This window comes from Pogona vitticeps, chromosome 7, assembly GCF_051106095.1.
Source record: "Pogona vitticeps strain Pit_001003342236 chromosome 7, PviZW2.1, whole genome shotgun sequence".
Classification (NCBI taxonomy): Eukaryota; Metazoa; Chordata; class Lepidosauria; order Squamata; family Agamidae; genus Pogona; species Pogona vitticeps.
In genome coordinates, this window is record NC_135789.1 from 25,980,862 (window position 1) to 26,001,756 (window position 20,895).

The 20,895-nt window shown below is 42.0% G+C and overlaps 1 protein-coding gene across 12 annotated transcripts in view; it reads right to left on the minus strand.

Moving 5' to 3' along the window:
- AUTS2 (activator of transcription and developmental regulator AUTS2) overlaps nucleotides 1–20,895 on the minus strand; it is a 626,497-nt gene that overhangs the window by 199,922 nt on the left and 405,680 nt on the right. The gene's annotated exons all lie outside the window — the stretch shown is intronic.

Genomic DNA, 20,895 nt, shown 5'->3' on the forward strand with positions numbered 1-20,895 from the left:
CCAACCAACCAACCAACCAACCAACCAACCAACCAACCAACCAACCAATCACCAAAATTGTTTCTATCCTCATATATATGTGTGTTATGTGCATTTAAATCAGAACTGACTTATAATAAGAGAGCTTTCAAGGTACATGACTGAAATAAAGGATAGACATGTGGTCCAAACAAAATAAAATACAAATGCAAGGTAAATGAGATGTTTAAGGAGTGGTTCTACCAGTGCCACCCATACCCCAGTGGGTTTCCATGGCTGACTGGGGATTTGAACCCAGGTCCCCAGGGTCATAGCTCATCACTATAATCGGCCACACCACACTGTGGAAAAGAACCACATTTTCATATTTCAGATCCAATTGTCATTCAGAACTGAATGATGTCCACAGCAGAGGGTGGAATTTTTAACACATCTCCTTAAAAAAAGAGACACTATTTTTTCCTGGACTATATGAAATACTGTCAATGGTCATCCATAACACCACCTGTAGGACAACATCAACTCTTGATATCAGCTGAGTGGAACTGCAAATTGAAGAAAACATCTGTTTACCTTCACCAAATAAAACCACTAATTTGGCTTTACACTGCCCAGAGTGGAATATAAATAAAATAAACAAATTGACTTTAGTTAGCTGCCAGAGGTGGGGCTTAAGGCAGTGTGCCTCAGGGTTTGGATGCCAATACCAAATTCGAACACAAAGCTTCTGATAGAGGCCTCTAGGTCCTTTGGTTGCCCAAGCCCCACAGTCAAAAAGGAAATTTATGTTTCAAAAACAGGCAATATGAGGGCAATATGTGTACGTGTGAGACAATTACAGAATAACTGGCAAACCTTTGTCTGAAAAGCTGGGTGGAAAATTCCAATCGTGGTGCCAGAGGTGAGGCTTAAGGCTGTGCGCCCCAGGGATTAGATGCCAACACTCGAACCCATCTCAAGTGGATATGGTCCATGAACAGCTGCCATGAACTCTTGACTCTTATAGTTTTGTTTTTTTGCACTATCCGTAAAATATTGGTACAAAAGCCCGAACAAGTGGAATTTTATCAATGAAACATGCTGTTTGTTCGATTTATTAGAAGTCTCATAAAAGTATCGCCTGCTTGTGCATTTGTCTAAAAAGGGGAATCTGAAGGGTTTATAGGATATAAATACTCACAGGCATAAACTGCAGACCCTAACAATATCCTCAGTGCCTATCTGCCAATGACTGGCTGATGTTTTAGAGAAATGGCTTCAAGGCTTCCAACCGCAGAAGCATGGCCAGACCAATTAGACAAGAAGGTTGACTGGTCCATTTTAGAACCTGTGCTTCTTTCATCGAATCATAGAATCATGGCGTTGGAAGGAGCCTATAAGGCCACTGAGTCCAACCCCTTGCCCAGTGTTAAACTGTATTGGACAAATAGCTTTCTAGCTTTTTCTCTTGTTTGCTCTTTTCTGGTTCTCAGTTACATGGCAATTAGATGTCTATTTATTGTCACTTCATTGTTTATCTTAGACTACTGCTGTTCTATCGAGTCCAGAATGTTTTCTTTCTTTACCTAACCTGCTTCTTCTATTGATCTCCAGATACTGTAAACAGTTAATTAAGTATACACCACTCTTTAATCAAACAGTACTTCCCAAGTACTTTACGGGTGATCAACAAAAACAAGACACCCGCAGGTTTACAACATGGGTTTACAACATAGTACCTAAGGAATGATTAGTGTGGGATGTATTTGTATTGTTTGCGTTGTATTCTGAATCCTAGAGTTTTGGCTGCGGTGGTGCAGTTTAACCGCAAGGCTCTTCCTATGCCAAGAGGACTGCAGAACAAGAGGAGCTACCTGATTTCCCCTCTCAGCTGGTGACAGGCACAGGAGAAGGGACCTGAAAACAAGGATAAAATACATCCACTCTTTTCCTTGCTTTTTCAAAAGTTCCTTCTTCTCCCTATGGCCTGCCCTGCATACTCTTCCTATGAAAACTGACTCCCAAGGTCTTCTACAGGAGAGGGTGACAGGATCTAATAGTTATATGTAATGAGAGATAGAGAAAGTGGGAGAAATGACTTTAATTCAAGGAATAAATACTATTTAATGAATTAAAATAAATTACTGTACTTTTTTTCCCCAAGAAATAATTCTGAGAGGGCAGTGGTGGGAATGTATCGTTTAATGCTCAGTAAATTTTCATACAATTAAAATGTTGAATATATAATAGATGCTATTTATTTTCCACTCATATCCAGTGAGTTGCAGAAATGGCAAGGTAAAGGGACATCTCATAAAGTCATTAAGCTCTATGCTTTATTTATTCATTTGATTTATATCCCTGGGATGCAAGGCAGTCATCCGGTCATCGTCGTCTGCAGTATAGTGAGTTATATTGTGCTTATATTTAAATTGTAGTAATAATGTCTTAATTGTGATGATATATGGATACAAATATTTCTATTTTATGTCCACACATTTAATGCAAATATACGTTTCATCTCTCTCTCTCTCTCTCTCTCTCTCTCTCTCTCTCTGTATGTGTATATAATATTTATATATACACACCCTCCTTTTTGGTGATCATTGTAATCGTCTCCTCCTTATTTGGTGATGGGGACATGGCCACCTTAGGTGATGCATCAACATTTCTGCCGAAATACAGAGGGTGAAAGCTGGCAATGGAAAAGACTTTCCCATCCAGAATCACAAAGGATGGAATAACTATTTACTACAAAAGCAAAATACAACATATCCATATTTCCCCCTCCATTTCTGATGTTTAGGCCACAATGAGTGCTATTTTAATGGCACCACTACCACCCATATACAAGAAGGAAGTATTAGCAGCTTCTGAGAATATCCACACTTGCATGAATTTTACCTTCTTTCATGCTTGCAATCTGAAGCTTAAAACATGGCATATACAAGCATCAAAGTAGTGGAGAAAATCCCCCTTGTGATTTCCAAATTAAGAAAACATGAAATTGAGAGGATCGGCCTTTTTACCAAGAGGAAGGGACCAACGCCAGGGCTTGTCGCTCCTAAAATCAGGACAGTTTAACCGTGGGGGTGAATACGCATCGAAGCCAAACAAGAGTATGGAGAGAAGAGGACACATCGTAGGTTAATGGAACGGAAAGCAAAGCACGTAAAGGGTTAAAATAATATGCAGGCCCTTTCTGTCGTTCTCTTTCACCTCAAGCGTCACGTGATCCATAAAAATCACCCGGAATATCTGCTTCTTTCTTCTCCGCTGGCGAAGCCAATTGCTTTGATTGCAACGATTGCAGATTGCCGGAATGACTTGCCCCCACGAAGCAAATGGAACATGCTAATAGAACTTATCACATCACCTGATGCAGAAGTGCCATAGCTCATTACTTTAAGATAAAGGGATATCATTGCGGACAGGAAGCAGGATTGACTTTCGGAGGCCCGACTTGATGATGATTTAATCAACTGCTCTCTTTCACTTCTCATCTCAGTGCCTGTCGGTTTCCCAGGTGCGGTTAAATGAGACACTCAGAAAAAGGAGCGCAAGGAGAGCAATTGCTGTCATTACTTCTCAAGAAAAGAAGTATGCAAATCCCCGACAGACAGATTGCGTTCATAATGGGCCCGGGAAAATACATGGAGCACGCTTGACAAGCGAGGGCTGGTTATATGTACATTCTTAAAGGAAAGTCACCGTCCTCCTTTAGAATTTTTTTTTTGCTGGGGGTTGGGGTGCGGCAAGAAAGAGCAACCCGAAGCCCACGCCTGTGGCTGGCAAGCTGGAAGAAGAGTCGAATCCTTGATCTGTCTTATCCAGTATTGTCAACTCTGATCGGCAGCAATGCTTCTCTAGTATTTAAGGCAGGATTCCCCCCCCCCTTGCCTTACCTGGAGATCCCAGGTACTGTATTGCCTGGGGATCTCCCCTCCAAACTCTTCATACATTCAAAAACCAGACAAGGTGCTTTCAGGGTGACATAGTGATGACCTCCCCATATGAAGTCTTATACAGCAGTGAAGAAATGGCAGCCTGCCTGAAATGCCAGTTTAGCAAACTGACCCTAACCCTATCCCTATCAGTTTACCCTATATACAGTAGGGAACCACTGGAGGCGGAACTCCTTCATTGCTACCAACCCACCAGAGCCTAAAGTTCGCTTCCTAGCCTTGCCAGACAGAACTCAGAATTTAGCACTGCAGCCACCCTGCAATCACCTCAGGGGAACAATCTGTGTCTCTCTGTAATACAGGCCAGGTCAGCATGCTCAGCCAGGATCAGGTCTGATGGCTGATGTTTCCCCTTTTACTGACCTGGCATTTGTGCCCCCCAAATGTATTGATATTGTATTGTTTTGTTATTGTGTTGCTTGTCTCTTTGTTGTAAACCGCCCAGAGTGGCACTGTGCCCCTCCTGCACAAAAACATTGACATTCTATTCCCAAATCAAAAAAATAAGGGCACAATTCCTATGGTCCGGGGAAGAGCAACTCCCTTCTGTTGGGAGTTTTTACAACCTCACATGCTGCCTGGAGAAGGTGTGGCTGCAAGGGACCTCTCTGGGCCGGGGTGACTGTCAGTTTATCCGACTCTAACCAATGGGTTCTCCTCCTGCCTCTGAACTCTGAGAGCCCCGGTCTCACTTTTATCACACGGAGTCATATCCTGACAAATCAGACTGTGCTTTGGGGGAAAAAAGAATTGCCAGTGTGGTGATGAAATTGAATGAGCAACTGCCAAAAAAAGAGAGGAAAAACTGTGAAAACTGTGATTGACGATCCCGCCCTTGCCAAGAGTAACACAGCTGGGACCACGCATTTCCAAAAGAGAGAGAAAAAGAACAAAGAAAAATAGAGGTTTTTTGTTTACTAGGGGTAGGTGCGAGAAAATTATACTTGTGTCTAGTCAACAGGTTTAGGTGTTGGAACCTATAAACAAAGTACATCTATATTTGCACTGTGGCATCGATCACAAAGCATAGGTGAAGTTAGATTCACCCAGCTGCCTTTCTGAAGTACAGCATCTCCAGACACACATGCTCATTTACAGGAGTGGGAAAGAGAGATCAACCTGAAAATTGGTTTGCAGGCAGGCTGCCTGTTTCCTTGTGTTAGATTTACAGTAATCCTTGCTTTCGTGCAATCTAAATTATAAATCATCCCAAGAAGATAAAAGCTGCCATAAATAATAAAGAGCAGAATAGATCACAACTATACCAGTAGTGAATTATCAGGCAGGAAGGAGAAAGGGGGGAAAAAAAGAAAAAGAAAAGAAATGGAGAGAAATATATTTTGTAAGATAGGACCCGACCGCTGAGCTGGATTCTTGTGTTATTACAATGAGATTGAGACAAATTTAAATGGAAGTCCAAAACCTGACAGTTATGTAAATAAATCACTCTGTTGGCACATATTTATATCTGACTGGAGCTTGGCTAAGATTCGCATTCGGAATAGAGAGGTACACGTTGCTTCGCTCTTCTGTTTAAAAATATGCACTTCAAACCTGAGGTTTGACTGCTCTAGTTCTTGGTGGAAATCCCAAACAATAACAAAAATGTATTTGTTCTGCAACAACTGTACTGGCGTGTTTTTACAGGAAGGACATCATATCTCATGTTTGTGGGACTGGTAGATCACGATGGAACCAAGGAAGTTGACTTCTTCTGGTAGGTCTGATTACGTGCTCGTTTAGGTCACTGTTGGCTATTCTGCAGCTTCCATGCAGGCGTCTTTCTCACTGACCACAGAAATCATAAAACCATACAATAATAGAGTTGGAAGGCCACTGAGTCGAACCCCCTGCTCAATGCAGGGGTCCAAATTAAAGGCGATCTGCCCAATGACTGCCCAATTTTCTCTTGAATGCTTGCAGAACTGGAGAAATTTTGTGCAAAACGCAGGCATTGGCATTTTAAAAGGTACTCAATCTCTCATCCTGGCAGTGAGAAAGCAAAGTTTAGTAAGATTGCATCACATACTTAATGTGAAGAAACATGTCCTTGAACATGACTGAAGTATTAAATTCAGCTATTTATCGGTCTGCTCAAACATGCTATAGTAGAACAACATCCAGTAAATATCCTCAGGACTGAACATCTCTCAGACCACAACCTAGCAGCTTCATATGTACCAGTGAGTCCAGACACACACAATTCATGGGATTTGCTACGATCTCTGGGATCTAATCTAAAATTGTCCTATAGGGAACTCCCTATATACTCATGTCAACAACACTGCAATAAAATTCAACATCTAAACTGCTTGGTATAAAATCTTCTGGAAGCCAAACACAATGACCCATCACAAATAAAACAAGTGACCATGAAATGAAGGAAATTCACTTCACTTGAGAGGGAGAAATTTGCTTTACATGCTCCAGCGGGATGGATCTCAAGAACACGCCTGTCCCTGCTTAATGCCTTCAAGCACTAGAAGCTTCAGCTTGGTTACTCTGAGGTACAAAAATTGTTCATATAGGTACAGCTTCTGTCCGTCATTGACATGTTACTGTCCTTAGACAGTAGGTTATTCTGGAAAAAGATCTAGATTGCCAATGTAGACATTTGTAAGCAGGTTGCTATATAACAGCATTCATACTCCAGATCTCAATTCCATAAAGCATTTGAGAGATCACCACCAACACTTATATAAATTATTATCTTTTATTTCACATATGGCCACAGGGAGCAGGGAGCAGTAAATTTCATGTTCCTATTGAAGCTGAGGGATTTTAAGTTGTGTCTAGTGGTATAAGAAAGCAGATTTACCCAGTACTTCTCAAAGTCTTCCCTAGCTGGCTTCCAGCTTCTTCCTCACTTGGGACAAACTGCTGTAGAACTGTTTCTGGTTCATTCAGAACATATAGTTCTGTAGCTTCCTTTTGGCAGTCTTCCCTGCTAACCGGACTGCTTTCGTCCTAAGCATCTGTTTCAACGAATTAATACACTGAGCAAATTTTAAAACCTTGAGCTTGATTCAGCTGTAGTGTTTCAAACGTGATGTTAAGCCTTTTAAAGACAGGTTCTATGTCCTTCCTAACATTACTCCCTCTTCAACCATGGAGAAAAGAAACAGTTTTTTTTGGCCCGAAATATCTTTTTACAGCTTGTTCGGTTCTTAATTGCCAGGCAGGCTAACCATAGATTTTCCCTTCTTTTGTAGGTTTTGTGTTTTGTGGAATGTGTAACAATTTAGAGACGCTGGCCACCAAGCAGTAAACTGCTAAGTGAATTGAATGAATGTCATTCCTTTCATATAGAAAATTACTCACAATGCAATGTAGATTCGAAATGATGTTACAAACATACTTGTTAGTCTTTATTTGAGAGCTAAGAGGTCTATGGATTGCGGACGTTCCATCGCATTTCACAAGGTTGCTATGGAACGTTCGGCAAGAATTCTGTATTCTCTGTTGCTTCTGGTGGATTGCCAAGTATCTCACGGACTTCACAGGCTGTATTGACTTCAGGATAGTTGTTATTGTTGTTCAAAGAGCTGTCACATGCCTCTGGGAAATAGTTTCAGTGAAATAAACACTTTTTCAACCTCCGAATGCTTTCTCTTTCTATTGTGTGACAAAACTGTTTTGTCACTTGATGGGCTTATGGCCTGCAATTTTCTGTTCTGACAAAATGTGTGCGCATCTGTGTAGGTTGCGTGTTGCTTTTGCCTCTATCCCAATTTTTCTTGGTCTTAATAATCATTAACATTACAGAACAGGCACACAGTCTTCTTGTTGTCTCCTTTCATCTATTTCCTGCACTCTGCTCTTTTCTTATGTATTCCTCGTCCTTGTACCAATGTGTTTTTCTCTGGGACTTCTGGCTCAAAGGCAAACTTCGATTCGGGTATTGGTCCTGGGGGACAAAGTTGCTCACATCTGAGCTGACACAGTCCTTCATCAATAGCACTTGTGTGCTCCTGTTTCACAGTAGTAGGGGTTTCATGGGAAGACTGGCCACCGGTGTCGACCTCCTAAACTACAAATGTGACCTTGTTAACCCAGGCGACAACTGAGCCTATATGGTTTATGTTTTCAATTCTGTATGAATGATGTGTTTTTATTCCATTTGTGTATAATCCCAGCCGCCTTGGAAGGAAATGTGGTTTATAAATATTATAAAAAGAAATATACAATACTTTATTGTAACCACTATCATTCTGTAGAAGGTAGAAGTCCTTTTAAGCTGCAGTGGAGCTGGTGCAAGTCTTCTAAGCCCCCAGACTGGCTCAGAAAATATCACCAGATTTTCATTATTTTCCCCCTGAAGAAACTGAAAAATGTCAGAATTAATCTAAGATACGTTCCAGAATTCCCCTGTTTTTATTATGAATGAGCCCTGGGTTCAATTAGAAGGGAAAGGCGATGATGCCTGGTCAGGTATGGCAATCTACTTATCCGTGCTCTATACCTGCCCAGCTTATTTCTCTTAAAATCAAATTTATGCGACATTGCAACTCTTTTGGCTTTGGTTATCCCTTGGTTGTGGTTTTACAAGCTGTCGGTTTGCTACAGATTTATGGTGACCCTATGATTTAGTGACTTCCAAAAGGTCTGAACTGCAACAGCTTTGCTTTGCCAAACTCAAGACTGTGGTTTCCTTCATTCACTCAATCCATGTCATGTTAGGTCTCTTTCTTCCCCACTGCTTTACACTCTTCCTAACATTATTGTCTTTTCTGTTGAGTCTTGTCTTCTCATGATGTGACCGTTTTGTCATTTGTCCTTCTACGAAGCATGTTAGTAAGGTTAATTCTGTTACCAAATTAAATAAACCTTAGTAGATAATCCTATAGATTTACTTAGAAATGTATTCCATTGAGCTCAATTAGATTTATTCCTCAGTGAAAATGAATAGGATTGGTCTGAATATCAATTAATCATCTGCAGTTCTGTCAGCTGATCAATTCAGGTTGGGCATCCCAAAAAATACCAGTATGCATCCATACTCTCATCAACACAACACATATCGAGATATTTTTTGATAGAACGTGACACTTACAAAATTCAGAGAGCAAATTACCGGAGACATAAACCAGATAGTCTCTGGAGGACATTTTGATTATATATGAAAAGCTGAAAGTCATTTAGAGTATAATATGCTATCCATATCTAACCGGAGGGAACGATGCTGAATTTCATGGGACCTGTTCCCAGGCGTGAATAGAATTACATCCTTAGCAGAGAGCATGTTCCACTGAACCTATTTTTCTGGCCCCTGCTCACAAGGACAAGCAAACTTATTGCCTTACCTCATAAGCAGCACAGATTTTTAAAAGTTGTACAAATAAGAACTATGGCTCAAAGAATGTAAATTGCATAACAAAGATGGCTCTGCTTTCTTGCACTGATTTTTAATTATCAGAAGCATAAAAGGGGTTGTTTGCACCTTTTAACAATTAGTCATTTTTGGTGCTTCTCTGTTTGGGGCTTTTGTGTCTCAGAAATGAAAAGACTCTAGGTTTGAGGCAATTTTCTCAAATTACAACCAATAAGAACGGCAAAACATGGCTCCGCTCCTGAAGGCCAAGAGGACACCTTGTGGAGGTATTTCGTTAAGGTGAGACCGCCGGAAATGATGGAAACAAAGAATTTGATGCAAATTCTTCATGTATTTGTTAGGGTTGTGCTGCAATGTTTTTTTCAATCCGGCCAGACTATAGTCCCCCTTCGGCAAAAATGTTGATATTTTATGGAGACAAAACTGAGGCTTTTTCCTCAGGTACATTATCACACCTGTTCCAAAATCATTTTCCTGTGCTTGCTGTATGATACACGAATGCACATATCGCTTTTCAGAAGCGGGGGGGGGAACACAAATAGAACAGTGATGCGGAAAAGACCGTTAAGGAGTGAAACATGCAAAATGACTGCACTCCCAGGACGTCTTGAAGGATGGCTGCCGTCACCGCCGTCAGACATGACAGAGCCGATCTGACAGCCTGCCATCGTGGGCCTTCCTAAGAAGCCCGGTACCCTGATGGTTTCCTGATGTGAACAGCCGCATCGCAAAATGGTTTTCCTCTCCTGCTGCCTTTGCTTCCATCTGCTGCTGGGCCTAGGCACTGGCGGCTGCCCGCCTGTCACAGCATGTATTAAAATTAGCCGGGGAGGAGGCACTCCGTTGTGCTAATTACATTTTAATCATTGGAAACGTGTTGGCAAATCAAGCTTCGATTGCCATCTCGGCGCCTGTCTCCTCCAGCAGAGCAAAGGGGCTGCCTGCATTAGTTGAGACCTGCTGGGCCCGGTTCATTCACAGAAGATGGAATAGACAGCCTCGCGGCGCACCACTGAGACTGTTTTGGCACATTATTAGAAAGCCACAAGGCATGTTTCAAATCATCGCCGTGTGAGATCTGCTCATTCGCACATCCCTGGGTAGCCCTGCAATTGGCTGCACATTTTAACTGCAGCCTCCGCTCACTGGCGTTCCCTTTCCAAAATGGCTGCCGCGTGAATAGGAGCAAAAAATAATAATAATAACAAAGGAGTCCTGTGGTACCCTCTGGAGAAAAGAAGCATATGCTCCGAGTGTCCTCGTTGGCCGGGTGGAGGGGGACAGTTGCTATTTTCTTTTCCTTATGCCTCATAAATCACTGCATCTGTTTTGTCCCTCTTTTGGCCTTTTGGTGATGATCAGTTTCTTTCTTTCTTTCTTTCTTTCTTTCTTTCTTTCTTTCTTTCTTTCTTTCTTTGGAGAGAGGAAGTCAAGCGATACACTTGTCCATTGTCTGCTTGCATCCTTTTTTTTTTTTTTTTTTTGCTAATATAACACCACTGGATTAACCTGATTGGCTGGAACTACAATTGAAGGCGGATTAGACTTTCAAACAGCATCAAAACATCACAGTGACATTTGGGTGGGCAGGATGATTTTTCTTTAGTCTGGCTGCACCATGTTTGCCACAACATCTTTGTTTCTAATCACGTGTTTGTGTGAGTGTGTACTGAATTTATATGCGCAGCGGAGAGAGACTGAGGATCAGACCACTTTAGTGACATGTAGCAGGCTGTCTGAGGGCCTTCCCTTATTCTTATTCTTTTCTTTTTTTAAAGTGCAAGGAACACCAGGATGAAGACGTTAGGAAACGTGGCTCCTGCAGCTTCATTGGCAAATGGGCCACGACTGTTTCCGGGAATGGGTCTGCCATGGCATCATTTTAAGGAATACTGGTAGGGTGGATGAATGGGAAGATGGCCCTTCTCAAGAGCTTGTTGTACCTTTCCAAATTGGTTACATGACAACAAGAAAAAGCAGAATGTGTGCACCCACCACTGAAGTTCTCTCCTTCCAACATAAACAGCTCAACACCAGGAGGTCCCATCTCTTCCCCACCCACGTTCTGTTTCAAATGAGCCCAGAATGAGTTTTCAGTGGGGACTTCTGATCAGCCATAGTTTTGTCCTTTCAAAGATGGATGGAGCAAATATACGCTAGGCTGTTGATTACGTTTGGAGAGATTTTATTTAGAGTCTCTTCAAAATCACAGAGGGGTGCCACAAGGTGCCTGGAATATCAGCCAAGAGGAATGTCAAGGGACGCATTTGCTGGTGCTTCGAAACTGTTCTTGCTCCTGATGAGCCGGTCAAACTTATCTTCTGAAAGATAGTCGACCTAGATGGGGTTTAGAATACATCCAATGTCTGCTACCATACAGTGTGTGTGTTTGTGTGCTTCTCTGTGTGTCTGTGTAGAAGCTACCATTCGTTCAGCTGATGTTATAAAAAGCACTTTAGGAGTCAACTGTGCGATGTATGACCTCCCAGAGCAGTGGTGTCGAACCTCTGTCACTCCAGATGTTTTAGAATAGAACTCTCACCCTCCTTTTATCAAAGAGTCCGTGCGAACCCCAGTTCATCTCTATCTCTGGCTGTTTAGTATAGACGACAGCAGGACTTTGTCACTCCAAAGAATCACAGATGCCACCTTCATCTGATAGCTATATTTGTTGGAATTAATTCAGCTTTTGTAAATTGCCTTTCAGAGGTTTTGGCTGGGAAGGACTTCTCTGTGCTGGGATGACTCTCAGTCAATCTAGCAGCAACCAACTATTCCCTCTCCACCTCAGAAATTTGAAGAGAGCCATGCCTCTCTACTCGAAGTCATCTCTTCCTGCTCTTTTTAGTCGGACAATCTGAAAACAGTTAGAACTATGTAGTCATTTAGCAAGTCATGTAGTCACTCACGAAGCTAGTTAATGAGTTAAGCTCTGTTCATGTAATTAGTCATTATTTTTCCTACAGAATGCTGTCTGTTTTTGATCTGTTTCAGAACTGGAGGACATGGATGATTTTATTCTTTCTCTTACTAGTGTCTCTGAGTGAATTATTGAGACAGGAAGTGCCAGCTGAGGAAAACTAAGCAGTAAGGAATCGTTTACTGTGAGCAACTTCAAGCTAATTCTGCTTTGTAGGTCCCTGAAATATTTTTTTTCCTGCAGAATAGATGTAGGTTTTTAAGCCGCACTCTGCCAACTGTAATTTCCACACTCTGCCAACCGTATTGATGCCGCGATGTTACTCAGTCGTCTGTTGCAGTGAAATCAACGAAGACCCTTTCCATCTCAACAACAGATAGCTTTTATTTGGTGTCTGTTTTGTGAGTTGCAGTCTACTTCTTCTTCAATAGATGCGTAGGACAAATTAGAGTTCGTAAATTCTTTTGCCAAAACCTGAAAACGGTAAACCTCTTTGTTTTGAGGAAGATTTTTTTAGGTCAAGTTACATTTTAGTCATTGTATATATCAATTTATTTTAAAGCAAGCAACTGTTCTCTTTGCTTTACTGGGCATCCCACGAAAGGACTCCTCTGGACTTGGGTTCATTTTAAGGAGGGCCACGCAGGCAAGCTTAGAGATATTGTCTTGGACTACCTGGAGGGAATGTGAATCACCATCTGATCTCTCCTCACATGCTAAACAAGGAAGAATTCATGCTTATTTTCCATACATGTGAGAACACAACACATTGGTCTTGGAAAGGTTTTGCACATTTTGGGTGTGTGAAATTATTCAAGACATTAAGCAACGATAACTGCAGCTTTGTTGAGGATGTCAAGGCCAGCCAAAAGTCCTGTTTATTTGGATGTGGGCTTTGATGGGGGCTGGGTGGAGGAAACTATCCAGATCTAAATAATTTAGCATGATAAAATAATACATGATCAAAAGGGACTTAAATAAGCTTTTCTGACAATGTGGCATGACAATGGTTCATGAATCGGATGTGAGAGACCAAAGATTTCTTTAAAGCAGAGATTTCTCTGCTCAGCAGATGTAAAGGCAGTGCCCCAAGAAGAGGCTGGCAGAAACAGATGGTGCCGCAGGGCAACTGTCTCTCCCGCTGTTCCTGGGGACCAAGCGGGCAAGTTGGGAGGTGCAGGAAGAGGTGCCGAACTGGGTTTTCTGTCAACAGATTTTTTTAAAAAAAAATCCATTTATCACACCATTTCTGCCTATATTCACAGCACATAAGTTCATACTTGTAACCATTGAGGCATTTCTGGCCTGTGATTTCAGGCAAACAATGAGTGTATGGGGGAAAGACTCTGACCAGGAGTATGAAGATTAGGAGTGTTTATAGGATTGGGGAGGGGAAGCGTTGGACACAACAAGTTATTCCTCTTTTCTGAACATCCACGTTTTGGGATTTTTCTTTCAAATGGGAAGGGAAAGGCAGCGAGTGATGGGACATGATGGGTTGACCTGATTGAACTGTCAGGGGGAAATGATGTAAAGGAGAAGATATACAGTATATGCCGGGTAGGTGGGACTCGTCAGCCTTGGAAGGCAGCCCATCTAGGAGAAGGAAAACTCTGACTTCAAACCTCCACTGCCTTGTGGCTGTATTCACTGATGGAAGAGGCTTCAGGAGTCAACCTCTAGCAAAAATCCGGAGCCGGAGTCCCAGAGGCAGTTTGTGTCGTTCTCTCAACTCCTGTGACGTCACTAGAACCAGCTGTATTGGCTATTGCCTCTCCATAGGACTATTTCAGCTATGTGGAGAGGGGGGATTTGCTGCTTGGGTAACAGCTGATCCTCCATTTTATTTTACCCAGGCTTCGTACCCTGGAGAGGACACTCAAGCTTCGGATACAGCGTTGAAACACTAGACTCTGTTCCAAGTCCTCCATACAGAGCACGCTACCATAGTCTCTCGAGACTGAAGGATGCCTATGCCATATGTGTTTTCCATTTTTGCAGGTCTCTACAAAATCATATGAGTAAGTTAACCTTATAAGTGGAACGTTAGCCATGCCCTAAAAAACAGAGGTACGGACACAGATTGAGAGATCGGCACCAGCAACCAATTCTTCTTGCATCCTTTCAGTTGCCAGTTGATGTACCACGTTAAGGCTCATGTATAGGTTCCATCTTCACCAACAGCAGAGCAGTGTTGTTCTTGTCGTTAAAGCTGATTCTCATCTATCTATTTCCTGCCTCGATATCAAGGTCAACAAACACCAGAGGCCGCAGCTGGCACCCCTTGCCTCACATTTCTCACACTTCCCATCCATGCTTTACTGAAGATCTGAATGAATTTTTAATATTCCATAAAATATTTTGGTATTCTGTCATGTTGCTGGGAGTCTATAAATTCATATAACACCCGGGATTTCTCTTGGCAATATGCAGCACAGAAGAAACGCAGTTTTAAAGTTTAGTCAGCCTGATGGAAAGTAAAAGCTTTGGTTGGTGACAGCTTGACAGAAAGAGCTGTTTTCTTTTCCGTTTCACAGAGCCCCACGTATGAATGCTATGAAACATGTCAGGGTTTCCTCGGCGCCTGTGAAGACAGAGATGGCATCTCGTCCCAATGGTAGGTGGGGAGAAGGCTTCTAAACCAGAAACAGGGTAACGTTTCGAGATGTAAAAATGTGATTGACGAGCAACCAGAAACACACTGAAGAATGTTTGCTTTGTTCCACAGGGCGACCAAAGCACAGGGCTTGGTTTGACTCATAATCAATATTTCAACACTTAAACAACAACAACAAGAAAAAGAATTCCTACAATTACATTGGGTGAAATCCTGTTTGGCAGTTATTCAAAAGGTGTAGCAGTTAAAGTTAAACTGCTGCAAGTTAAGAGAGCTTGCTTGTGGGTGAAGGCCACAATTGTTAGGTGCAGAATCACACGCAGCCTTTTCCCCCACTCCTGCTCTGGGCTTACTGTCATCTCAGGCAATTGCAGCTGAAAATAATAGCCGCATCTGGCAAAAAAGGGGTGGGAAATATTTTCAGAATGGATAATTTTTCTGAAGAAAAGTGTTGAAAAAGAGAAGTTTCAGGAATATTCTCAAATTATCTCAAACTAAAACTTTCTTTTAGCCCCTTGCTATTTCATTCATTCATTCATTCATTCATTCATTCATTCATTCATTCATTCATTCATTCATTCAAAATGTTTTTGCCCTGTCTTTCCCCATCAAAGGAACCAAGCGGGCCAACATCCTTAAAAGGCAATATTTAAAGCTAACAACAGTGAGCATACAAATACTATACAAAATAATACCACACAAATACCAAAATCAACATCAAAACACAGTCAAAGCAAAAAAGGAACAATAATCAATTTAAAAAAACCCACTCGAGCAGCCAGTCATTGAGGGAAAGCTTGCCTGAAGAGAAAGGTCTCTACCTGTTTGCAGAAGGACAGCAAAGGTGGGGCCAGCTTGGCCTCCAGTGGGAGGGAGTTCCAGAGCCTGGGAACAGCCACAGAGAAAGACTTCTCCCGTGTCCCCATCAGATGCATCTTTGAAGGTGGCAGGACCGAGAGAAAGGCTGCACATTATCAATGGACTGAATTTTTCCCACTTGCTTGTTTCAGAACTGGATGTGCTAAACTGTCCAGTTCTGAACCCAGTTTGTACCTGTTTCATTTCTGATGGCATCATCAATAATGCAAAAAGCTTATTAACCTCTTTTCTTTTATGCATGTTTTTCTTTCCTGCGTCATGAGCTCCTGGAATGCTGAGACACCAGTATAGACTCCATAAATGGTCTAGAGCAATGGTTCTCAAAGTGGGGTCCCCCCGATGTTCTTGGACTGCAGTTCCTAGAAGCCTTCACCACATGCTGTGCTGGCCAGGATTTCTGGGAGTTGCAGTCCAAGAACATCGGGGGACCTCAGTTTGAGAACCACTGGTCTAGAATGTGTATCTAGATCACACAATTCTAAAAGTTTGATACCTCTGTAATAAAAATTCTTAACTCAACACTTGCCAGACAGGTTGGGACATGCTTGTGGTACGTGAGAGCCAACCAACGTTTTAAATTGCTTGCTAAGACTCTGAAACATTGAACTGTAAAGCCCCACATGGAATTTCTCCACTACCAGCCTTCAAATTCAAATGGTCATATAGGCACAACTAATAATGAAATTGTCTACTTACTACATGGTGCCACAGATGTTACAGAATTGGGGAAGTGACCTCATTTGGTCAGAGAGACCAACGTAATCGCTCAGCTAGAAGAAACGGGGATTTCTTGCTTGATGATAAGAAAGGTACAAACAGTCCATACAAAAGAAATGTGATTTTTGTGTCCGCTTGTATATTTGATTTTACCTCCTTCTGACGGCAGAATAAATGAGTGTATTAGAAAACCTAATCTGGGAAAGCAAAGTGTGCTGCTTACATACCGTCCCATAGTGCTTAAAAGCACTCTCTGGGCAGTTTACAATGGCTACACATCACACCCACACCCGGGAGCTGGAAACTCAATTTACTGACCTCAGAAGGCTGGAAGGCTGAGTCAACCTTGAGTCAGCTACCTGAGCCTATAGGGATCATATTCTGGGCATGACAGCAGTACTGCAGTTTAATCACTGTGCCACAAGGGCATCTCATACCCTCGCATTTGGCTAGGAGATGATTAATAATAATAATAATAATAATAATAATAATAATAATAATAATAATAATAATAATAATAATAATAATAATAATAATAATAATAATAATAATAATAATAATAATAATAATAATAATAATAATAATGGCTGCTGGATATAATACTGTATATGGTTTGATATTAGTAAAACAGATCTTTGTATAGCTGTGGTTGGTGGTTTCTTTCATGTTCTGTAACATATCCCATCTGCATTCCCTGTGTGCTGTAGTAGACAGAGTGATGAACTAGGATTCCGGGGAACAGGGTTCGAATCCCCGCTCAGCCATGGACACTCACTGGGGGAATGGAAATAGTAAAACCATTCCTTAAATACCTTACTTACCTTGAAACTCTAGTAGAGTTGCTGTAAGTCGGTTCTGACTTGACAGCACCAAACGCACACACAACACAGACAACCTGTATAATAATAATGGCTGCTGGATATAATTTTTGCTGTGTTGCTTTTCCTTATTGCATTTTTGATAAAAGGTATTTGCCTGAGCTTAGAAATAATATGTTATGTTATTTGCTGGGAGGGCGTTAAAGAGAGGGAAGCGATTTTACATTTTGCTTTTACCCTAGTGAGCCCCCTACTCAGTAAAACAGTTTGCCTAAAAGAATTCAAATTCTGTTTTTTTCCCTTTTATTCTTCTTTCCCCACTTTCTCCCATCAATGATAAGACATAAAGAACTATTTAAATCCTGGGGGTTTTGCAGTGAAATGAACTGTGGAAGTTATCAGAAGATACCAGAAGCCCTGGAGGTATTTCACAGAACATTGACAGACTGGCAACCTTTTAGATTGAACAAGACTCCTGGTGTGCAGACGGGTAAGGTTTCGCTTGGCGTAGGAGTCCTGATGCCCAGACCGCCCAAACATAAACAAATAATGTAAATACTAACAGAACAAACTATTTTTATCTGCTTATGTTAATTATTATAGCCAGAATCCTATTGCTTTTTATCATGTACAGAAGGGAAATAACAGAAATGCTTTGGTCTGTTTATTATTTATTTTAAATATTTTTACCCTTAAAAAGGACCCAAGGCGGCTTACATGATTAAAAAACAGTAATTTAAAGTTCAAAACAGGAAGTCTACAAATACAGAAAAGGATCAAACAAATACCACACTAGCAGAGAGTAAACAAAAGCAACTCCAATAATGCATTCAAAGCCGTAAGGCACAGCCATCCATTTAAAAACTCTATTCAGGCAGCCTGCCATTGAGGGAAGGCTTGCCTGAAGAGAAAGGTCTTCACTTGCTTGCGGAAGGACAGCCAGGATGAGGCCCAGCTGGCCTCCAGTGGGAGGGAGTTCCAGAGTCTCTGGGAGCAGCCACAGAGAAGGCCCTCTCCCATGACAGTGGAGTTGGTCAACGGGGGGGGGGGTATGTGATCCCTGTGATCAACTTGTTAGCAATCTGACTGCTGTGTTTAAACACTGCACCACGAGGATCATCATCATCATCATCATCATCATCATCATCATCATCATCATCATCATCATCATCATCATCATTTCCCTCATGGACTTGCTACATAACAAGGAGAAAGGAAATAGAAAAATTGGTTCATACAGAGCATGGACAGAGTTCCTACTGCAGTCTTCTGAAGATGCTGGCCACAGAGACTGGCAAAACGTCAGGAAGAACAACCTTCAGAACACAGCCAAAGAGCCCGAAAAACCCACAACAACCATGTTTCATAGATTCTTTATCTTTATGCACATGCAGGTAGGTTTTCAGCTGCCAGAGGAACAATAAAGAAGAACGCGAACATTCAAGCAAAGAATTGAGGGGTAAGGATGTCACAGGCACACCTGACATCTCCTTAGGAGCAGTCCAGTTCCTACAGCCCATGTCAAGTAAGGGCAGTCTTGGGATTTCCCACAGAGCCAGGCAGGTGAGAAATGTCAGCAAGTAAACCAGTCAGAGCTGTCGGCCATCATCCGGCAGGACGCTGGAGAAGATGCCTGCTGCTCTGCCAAATGTACCAAGTGTGCCTTTAAAGTGTTTCAAGAGCTGCTCTAGCATGTTAACAGGGTTGCAGTGGCACCTCCCACCTTTCGGTGGAAGAGGACAGGTTGAGCCCCTGCAGTCACACCAATCGGACATCAGTCTCCGGATACCGCGAAATGGATCAACGTTTCCATAGTGCCTAATGGCCTACCTGGCAAACTGGTTCCGTTCTAGCAACAGAACAGGCTGGCAAACTGGGAAGAGTTGCCATGAAGGTAAAAACAGAAGGGAAAGAAGGATCATGTATGTTACTTTGAGTTATTTGCAGGACGGATGGTGTATTAAGGTAATAACTAAAAAAGAAAAGAAAATTACTGTCATCAATTTAACAATACCTAATTGGTTTTCTATTTCTTTGTGAGTCTGTTACATTTGTTTGTGCATCTGTTGCACCTTTCTCCCAGTGAGGGGACCCATGACCACAACCAAGTTTGGGCAAACTTTGGACTTCCTATTTCTTCCCTACCTGCCATCCTTCTAAGGCACGCAGGTGCATAGCGCTGCATTGGGCACGTGCAGCCGAGCCAGTGTTGCCACCCGTTTGCTTCCAGTTGCGGCCGGAAGCCCATGTGCGCGAGGCAGAGCCCTTGCAAAGTGCTCTGGAAAATTACAGGGAGCATTGATCCCCACACTATTTTTATTTGCTAATATGACAAATAACTCTGCAGAACTGGAAAACTGACACACATTGATATAATTCGAAGGGGTTGCATGAAAGATACCACCCGTCCGTGATTTTGTTTCTGTTTTGAAGACCCATACACATCAGAAGAATACAGGCTTATATCTGTTATTTCCCACCCACCCCTTGGATCTCTTTCTTTCTTTCTCTCACTTTTTATTCAGGTTACTATGGAAGATAGCGCTGGCATTCCAAACTCATATGATGTATGTTTCCTGTCAGTGTTGAAATAACAGCAAATGCATCTGAATAGACTCCACCTGCCAACCAATATGTTCCGAATCCCTATGGCGGAGAAGAGCCTCAGCTAGGAAAACTTCCACCCACCAGCAAATGGCAGTGCGGCTGAACAATAGAGATATACACAGAAACAGATACACCATGGCTGGAAGTGAGGGGGAACTGTGTGCGTTCAGCCTCATTTCACTACAAGAACATCACTTTCGTACATATTCCAACAAAAATAGAAGCACAGCCTGTTAATCACAGAAATCGTTCTTCGAACTGACTTAAAAGTTTGGCTTGTTGAGGGTTGATTCATTGGGTTCTAGCCAACAGGGAAGAGAGAAAGAAGGACAGGCAAGGAGAAAGAAGAGGAGGAAAAGCAAGCATAAAATGAAAACTTCATTCATTGCAAATACAGAATCCCATTTTCCCCCCTACAGGAAATTGCCAATGCAGGAGAGCTTCCACCAGGTTGCCAGGGGAGTGTGATGAAAGCTCACCAGCCAGCTCTTATCTGAACTGAATTGATCAATTTGATTCTTCTCTACCACCTATAGTTTTCTCATCATCTGGAAGAATTACCAGGATAGGCAACCGGATTACATTTTTCCTCTTGAGTTGACCGAAAGTGGTTTGGGGGAGGTGTTTAAGAACAATTTTTAAAAGGCTGCCTTTTGTGATGTCAAGACAAAAGCTGGCCTCTATAGTGTTTCCATGACCATTTCTATTGAGCCAAGTGGACAAATGGATTTGTTTCGGGACCCCCCAGGCCCAGGGTTACTGCGAGGCACCCTCAAGAGGTGCCGCAGACACAAACAAACCCTGAGTCCTCCCAGCATCTTAGAAACAAAACCAACACATCACATCCAATGCTTGAATAGTTCATGCAACCGCTTGTTGTTGTTTTAAGTTTTGTGCTTCTACAGAAATGCGCAAAAATCTACCTGGAAAATATGCAAAGTTTCTCTAAAATCGGGGAGGGGGGCATGAATAGCCTTTGTCATCCTGCAGGGAGGAGACACGCTTTTATGTTTTCCCTATTTACTGTAAGTGGATGACTATATTATGATTAGAGATAGGCATGAACCTGAAGAAAAGACGGA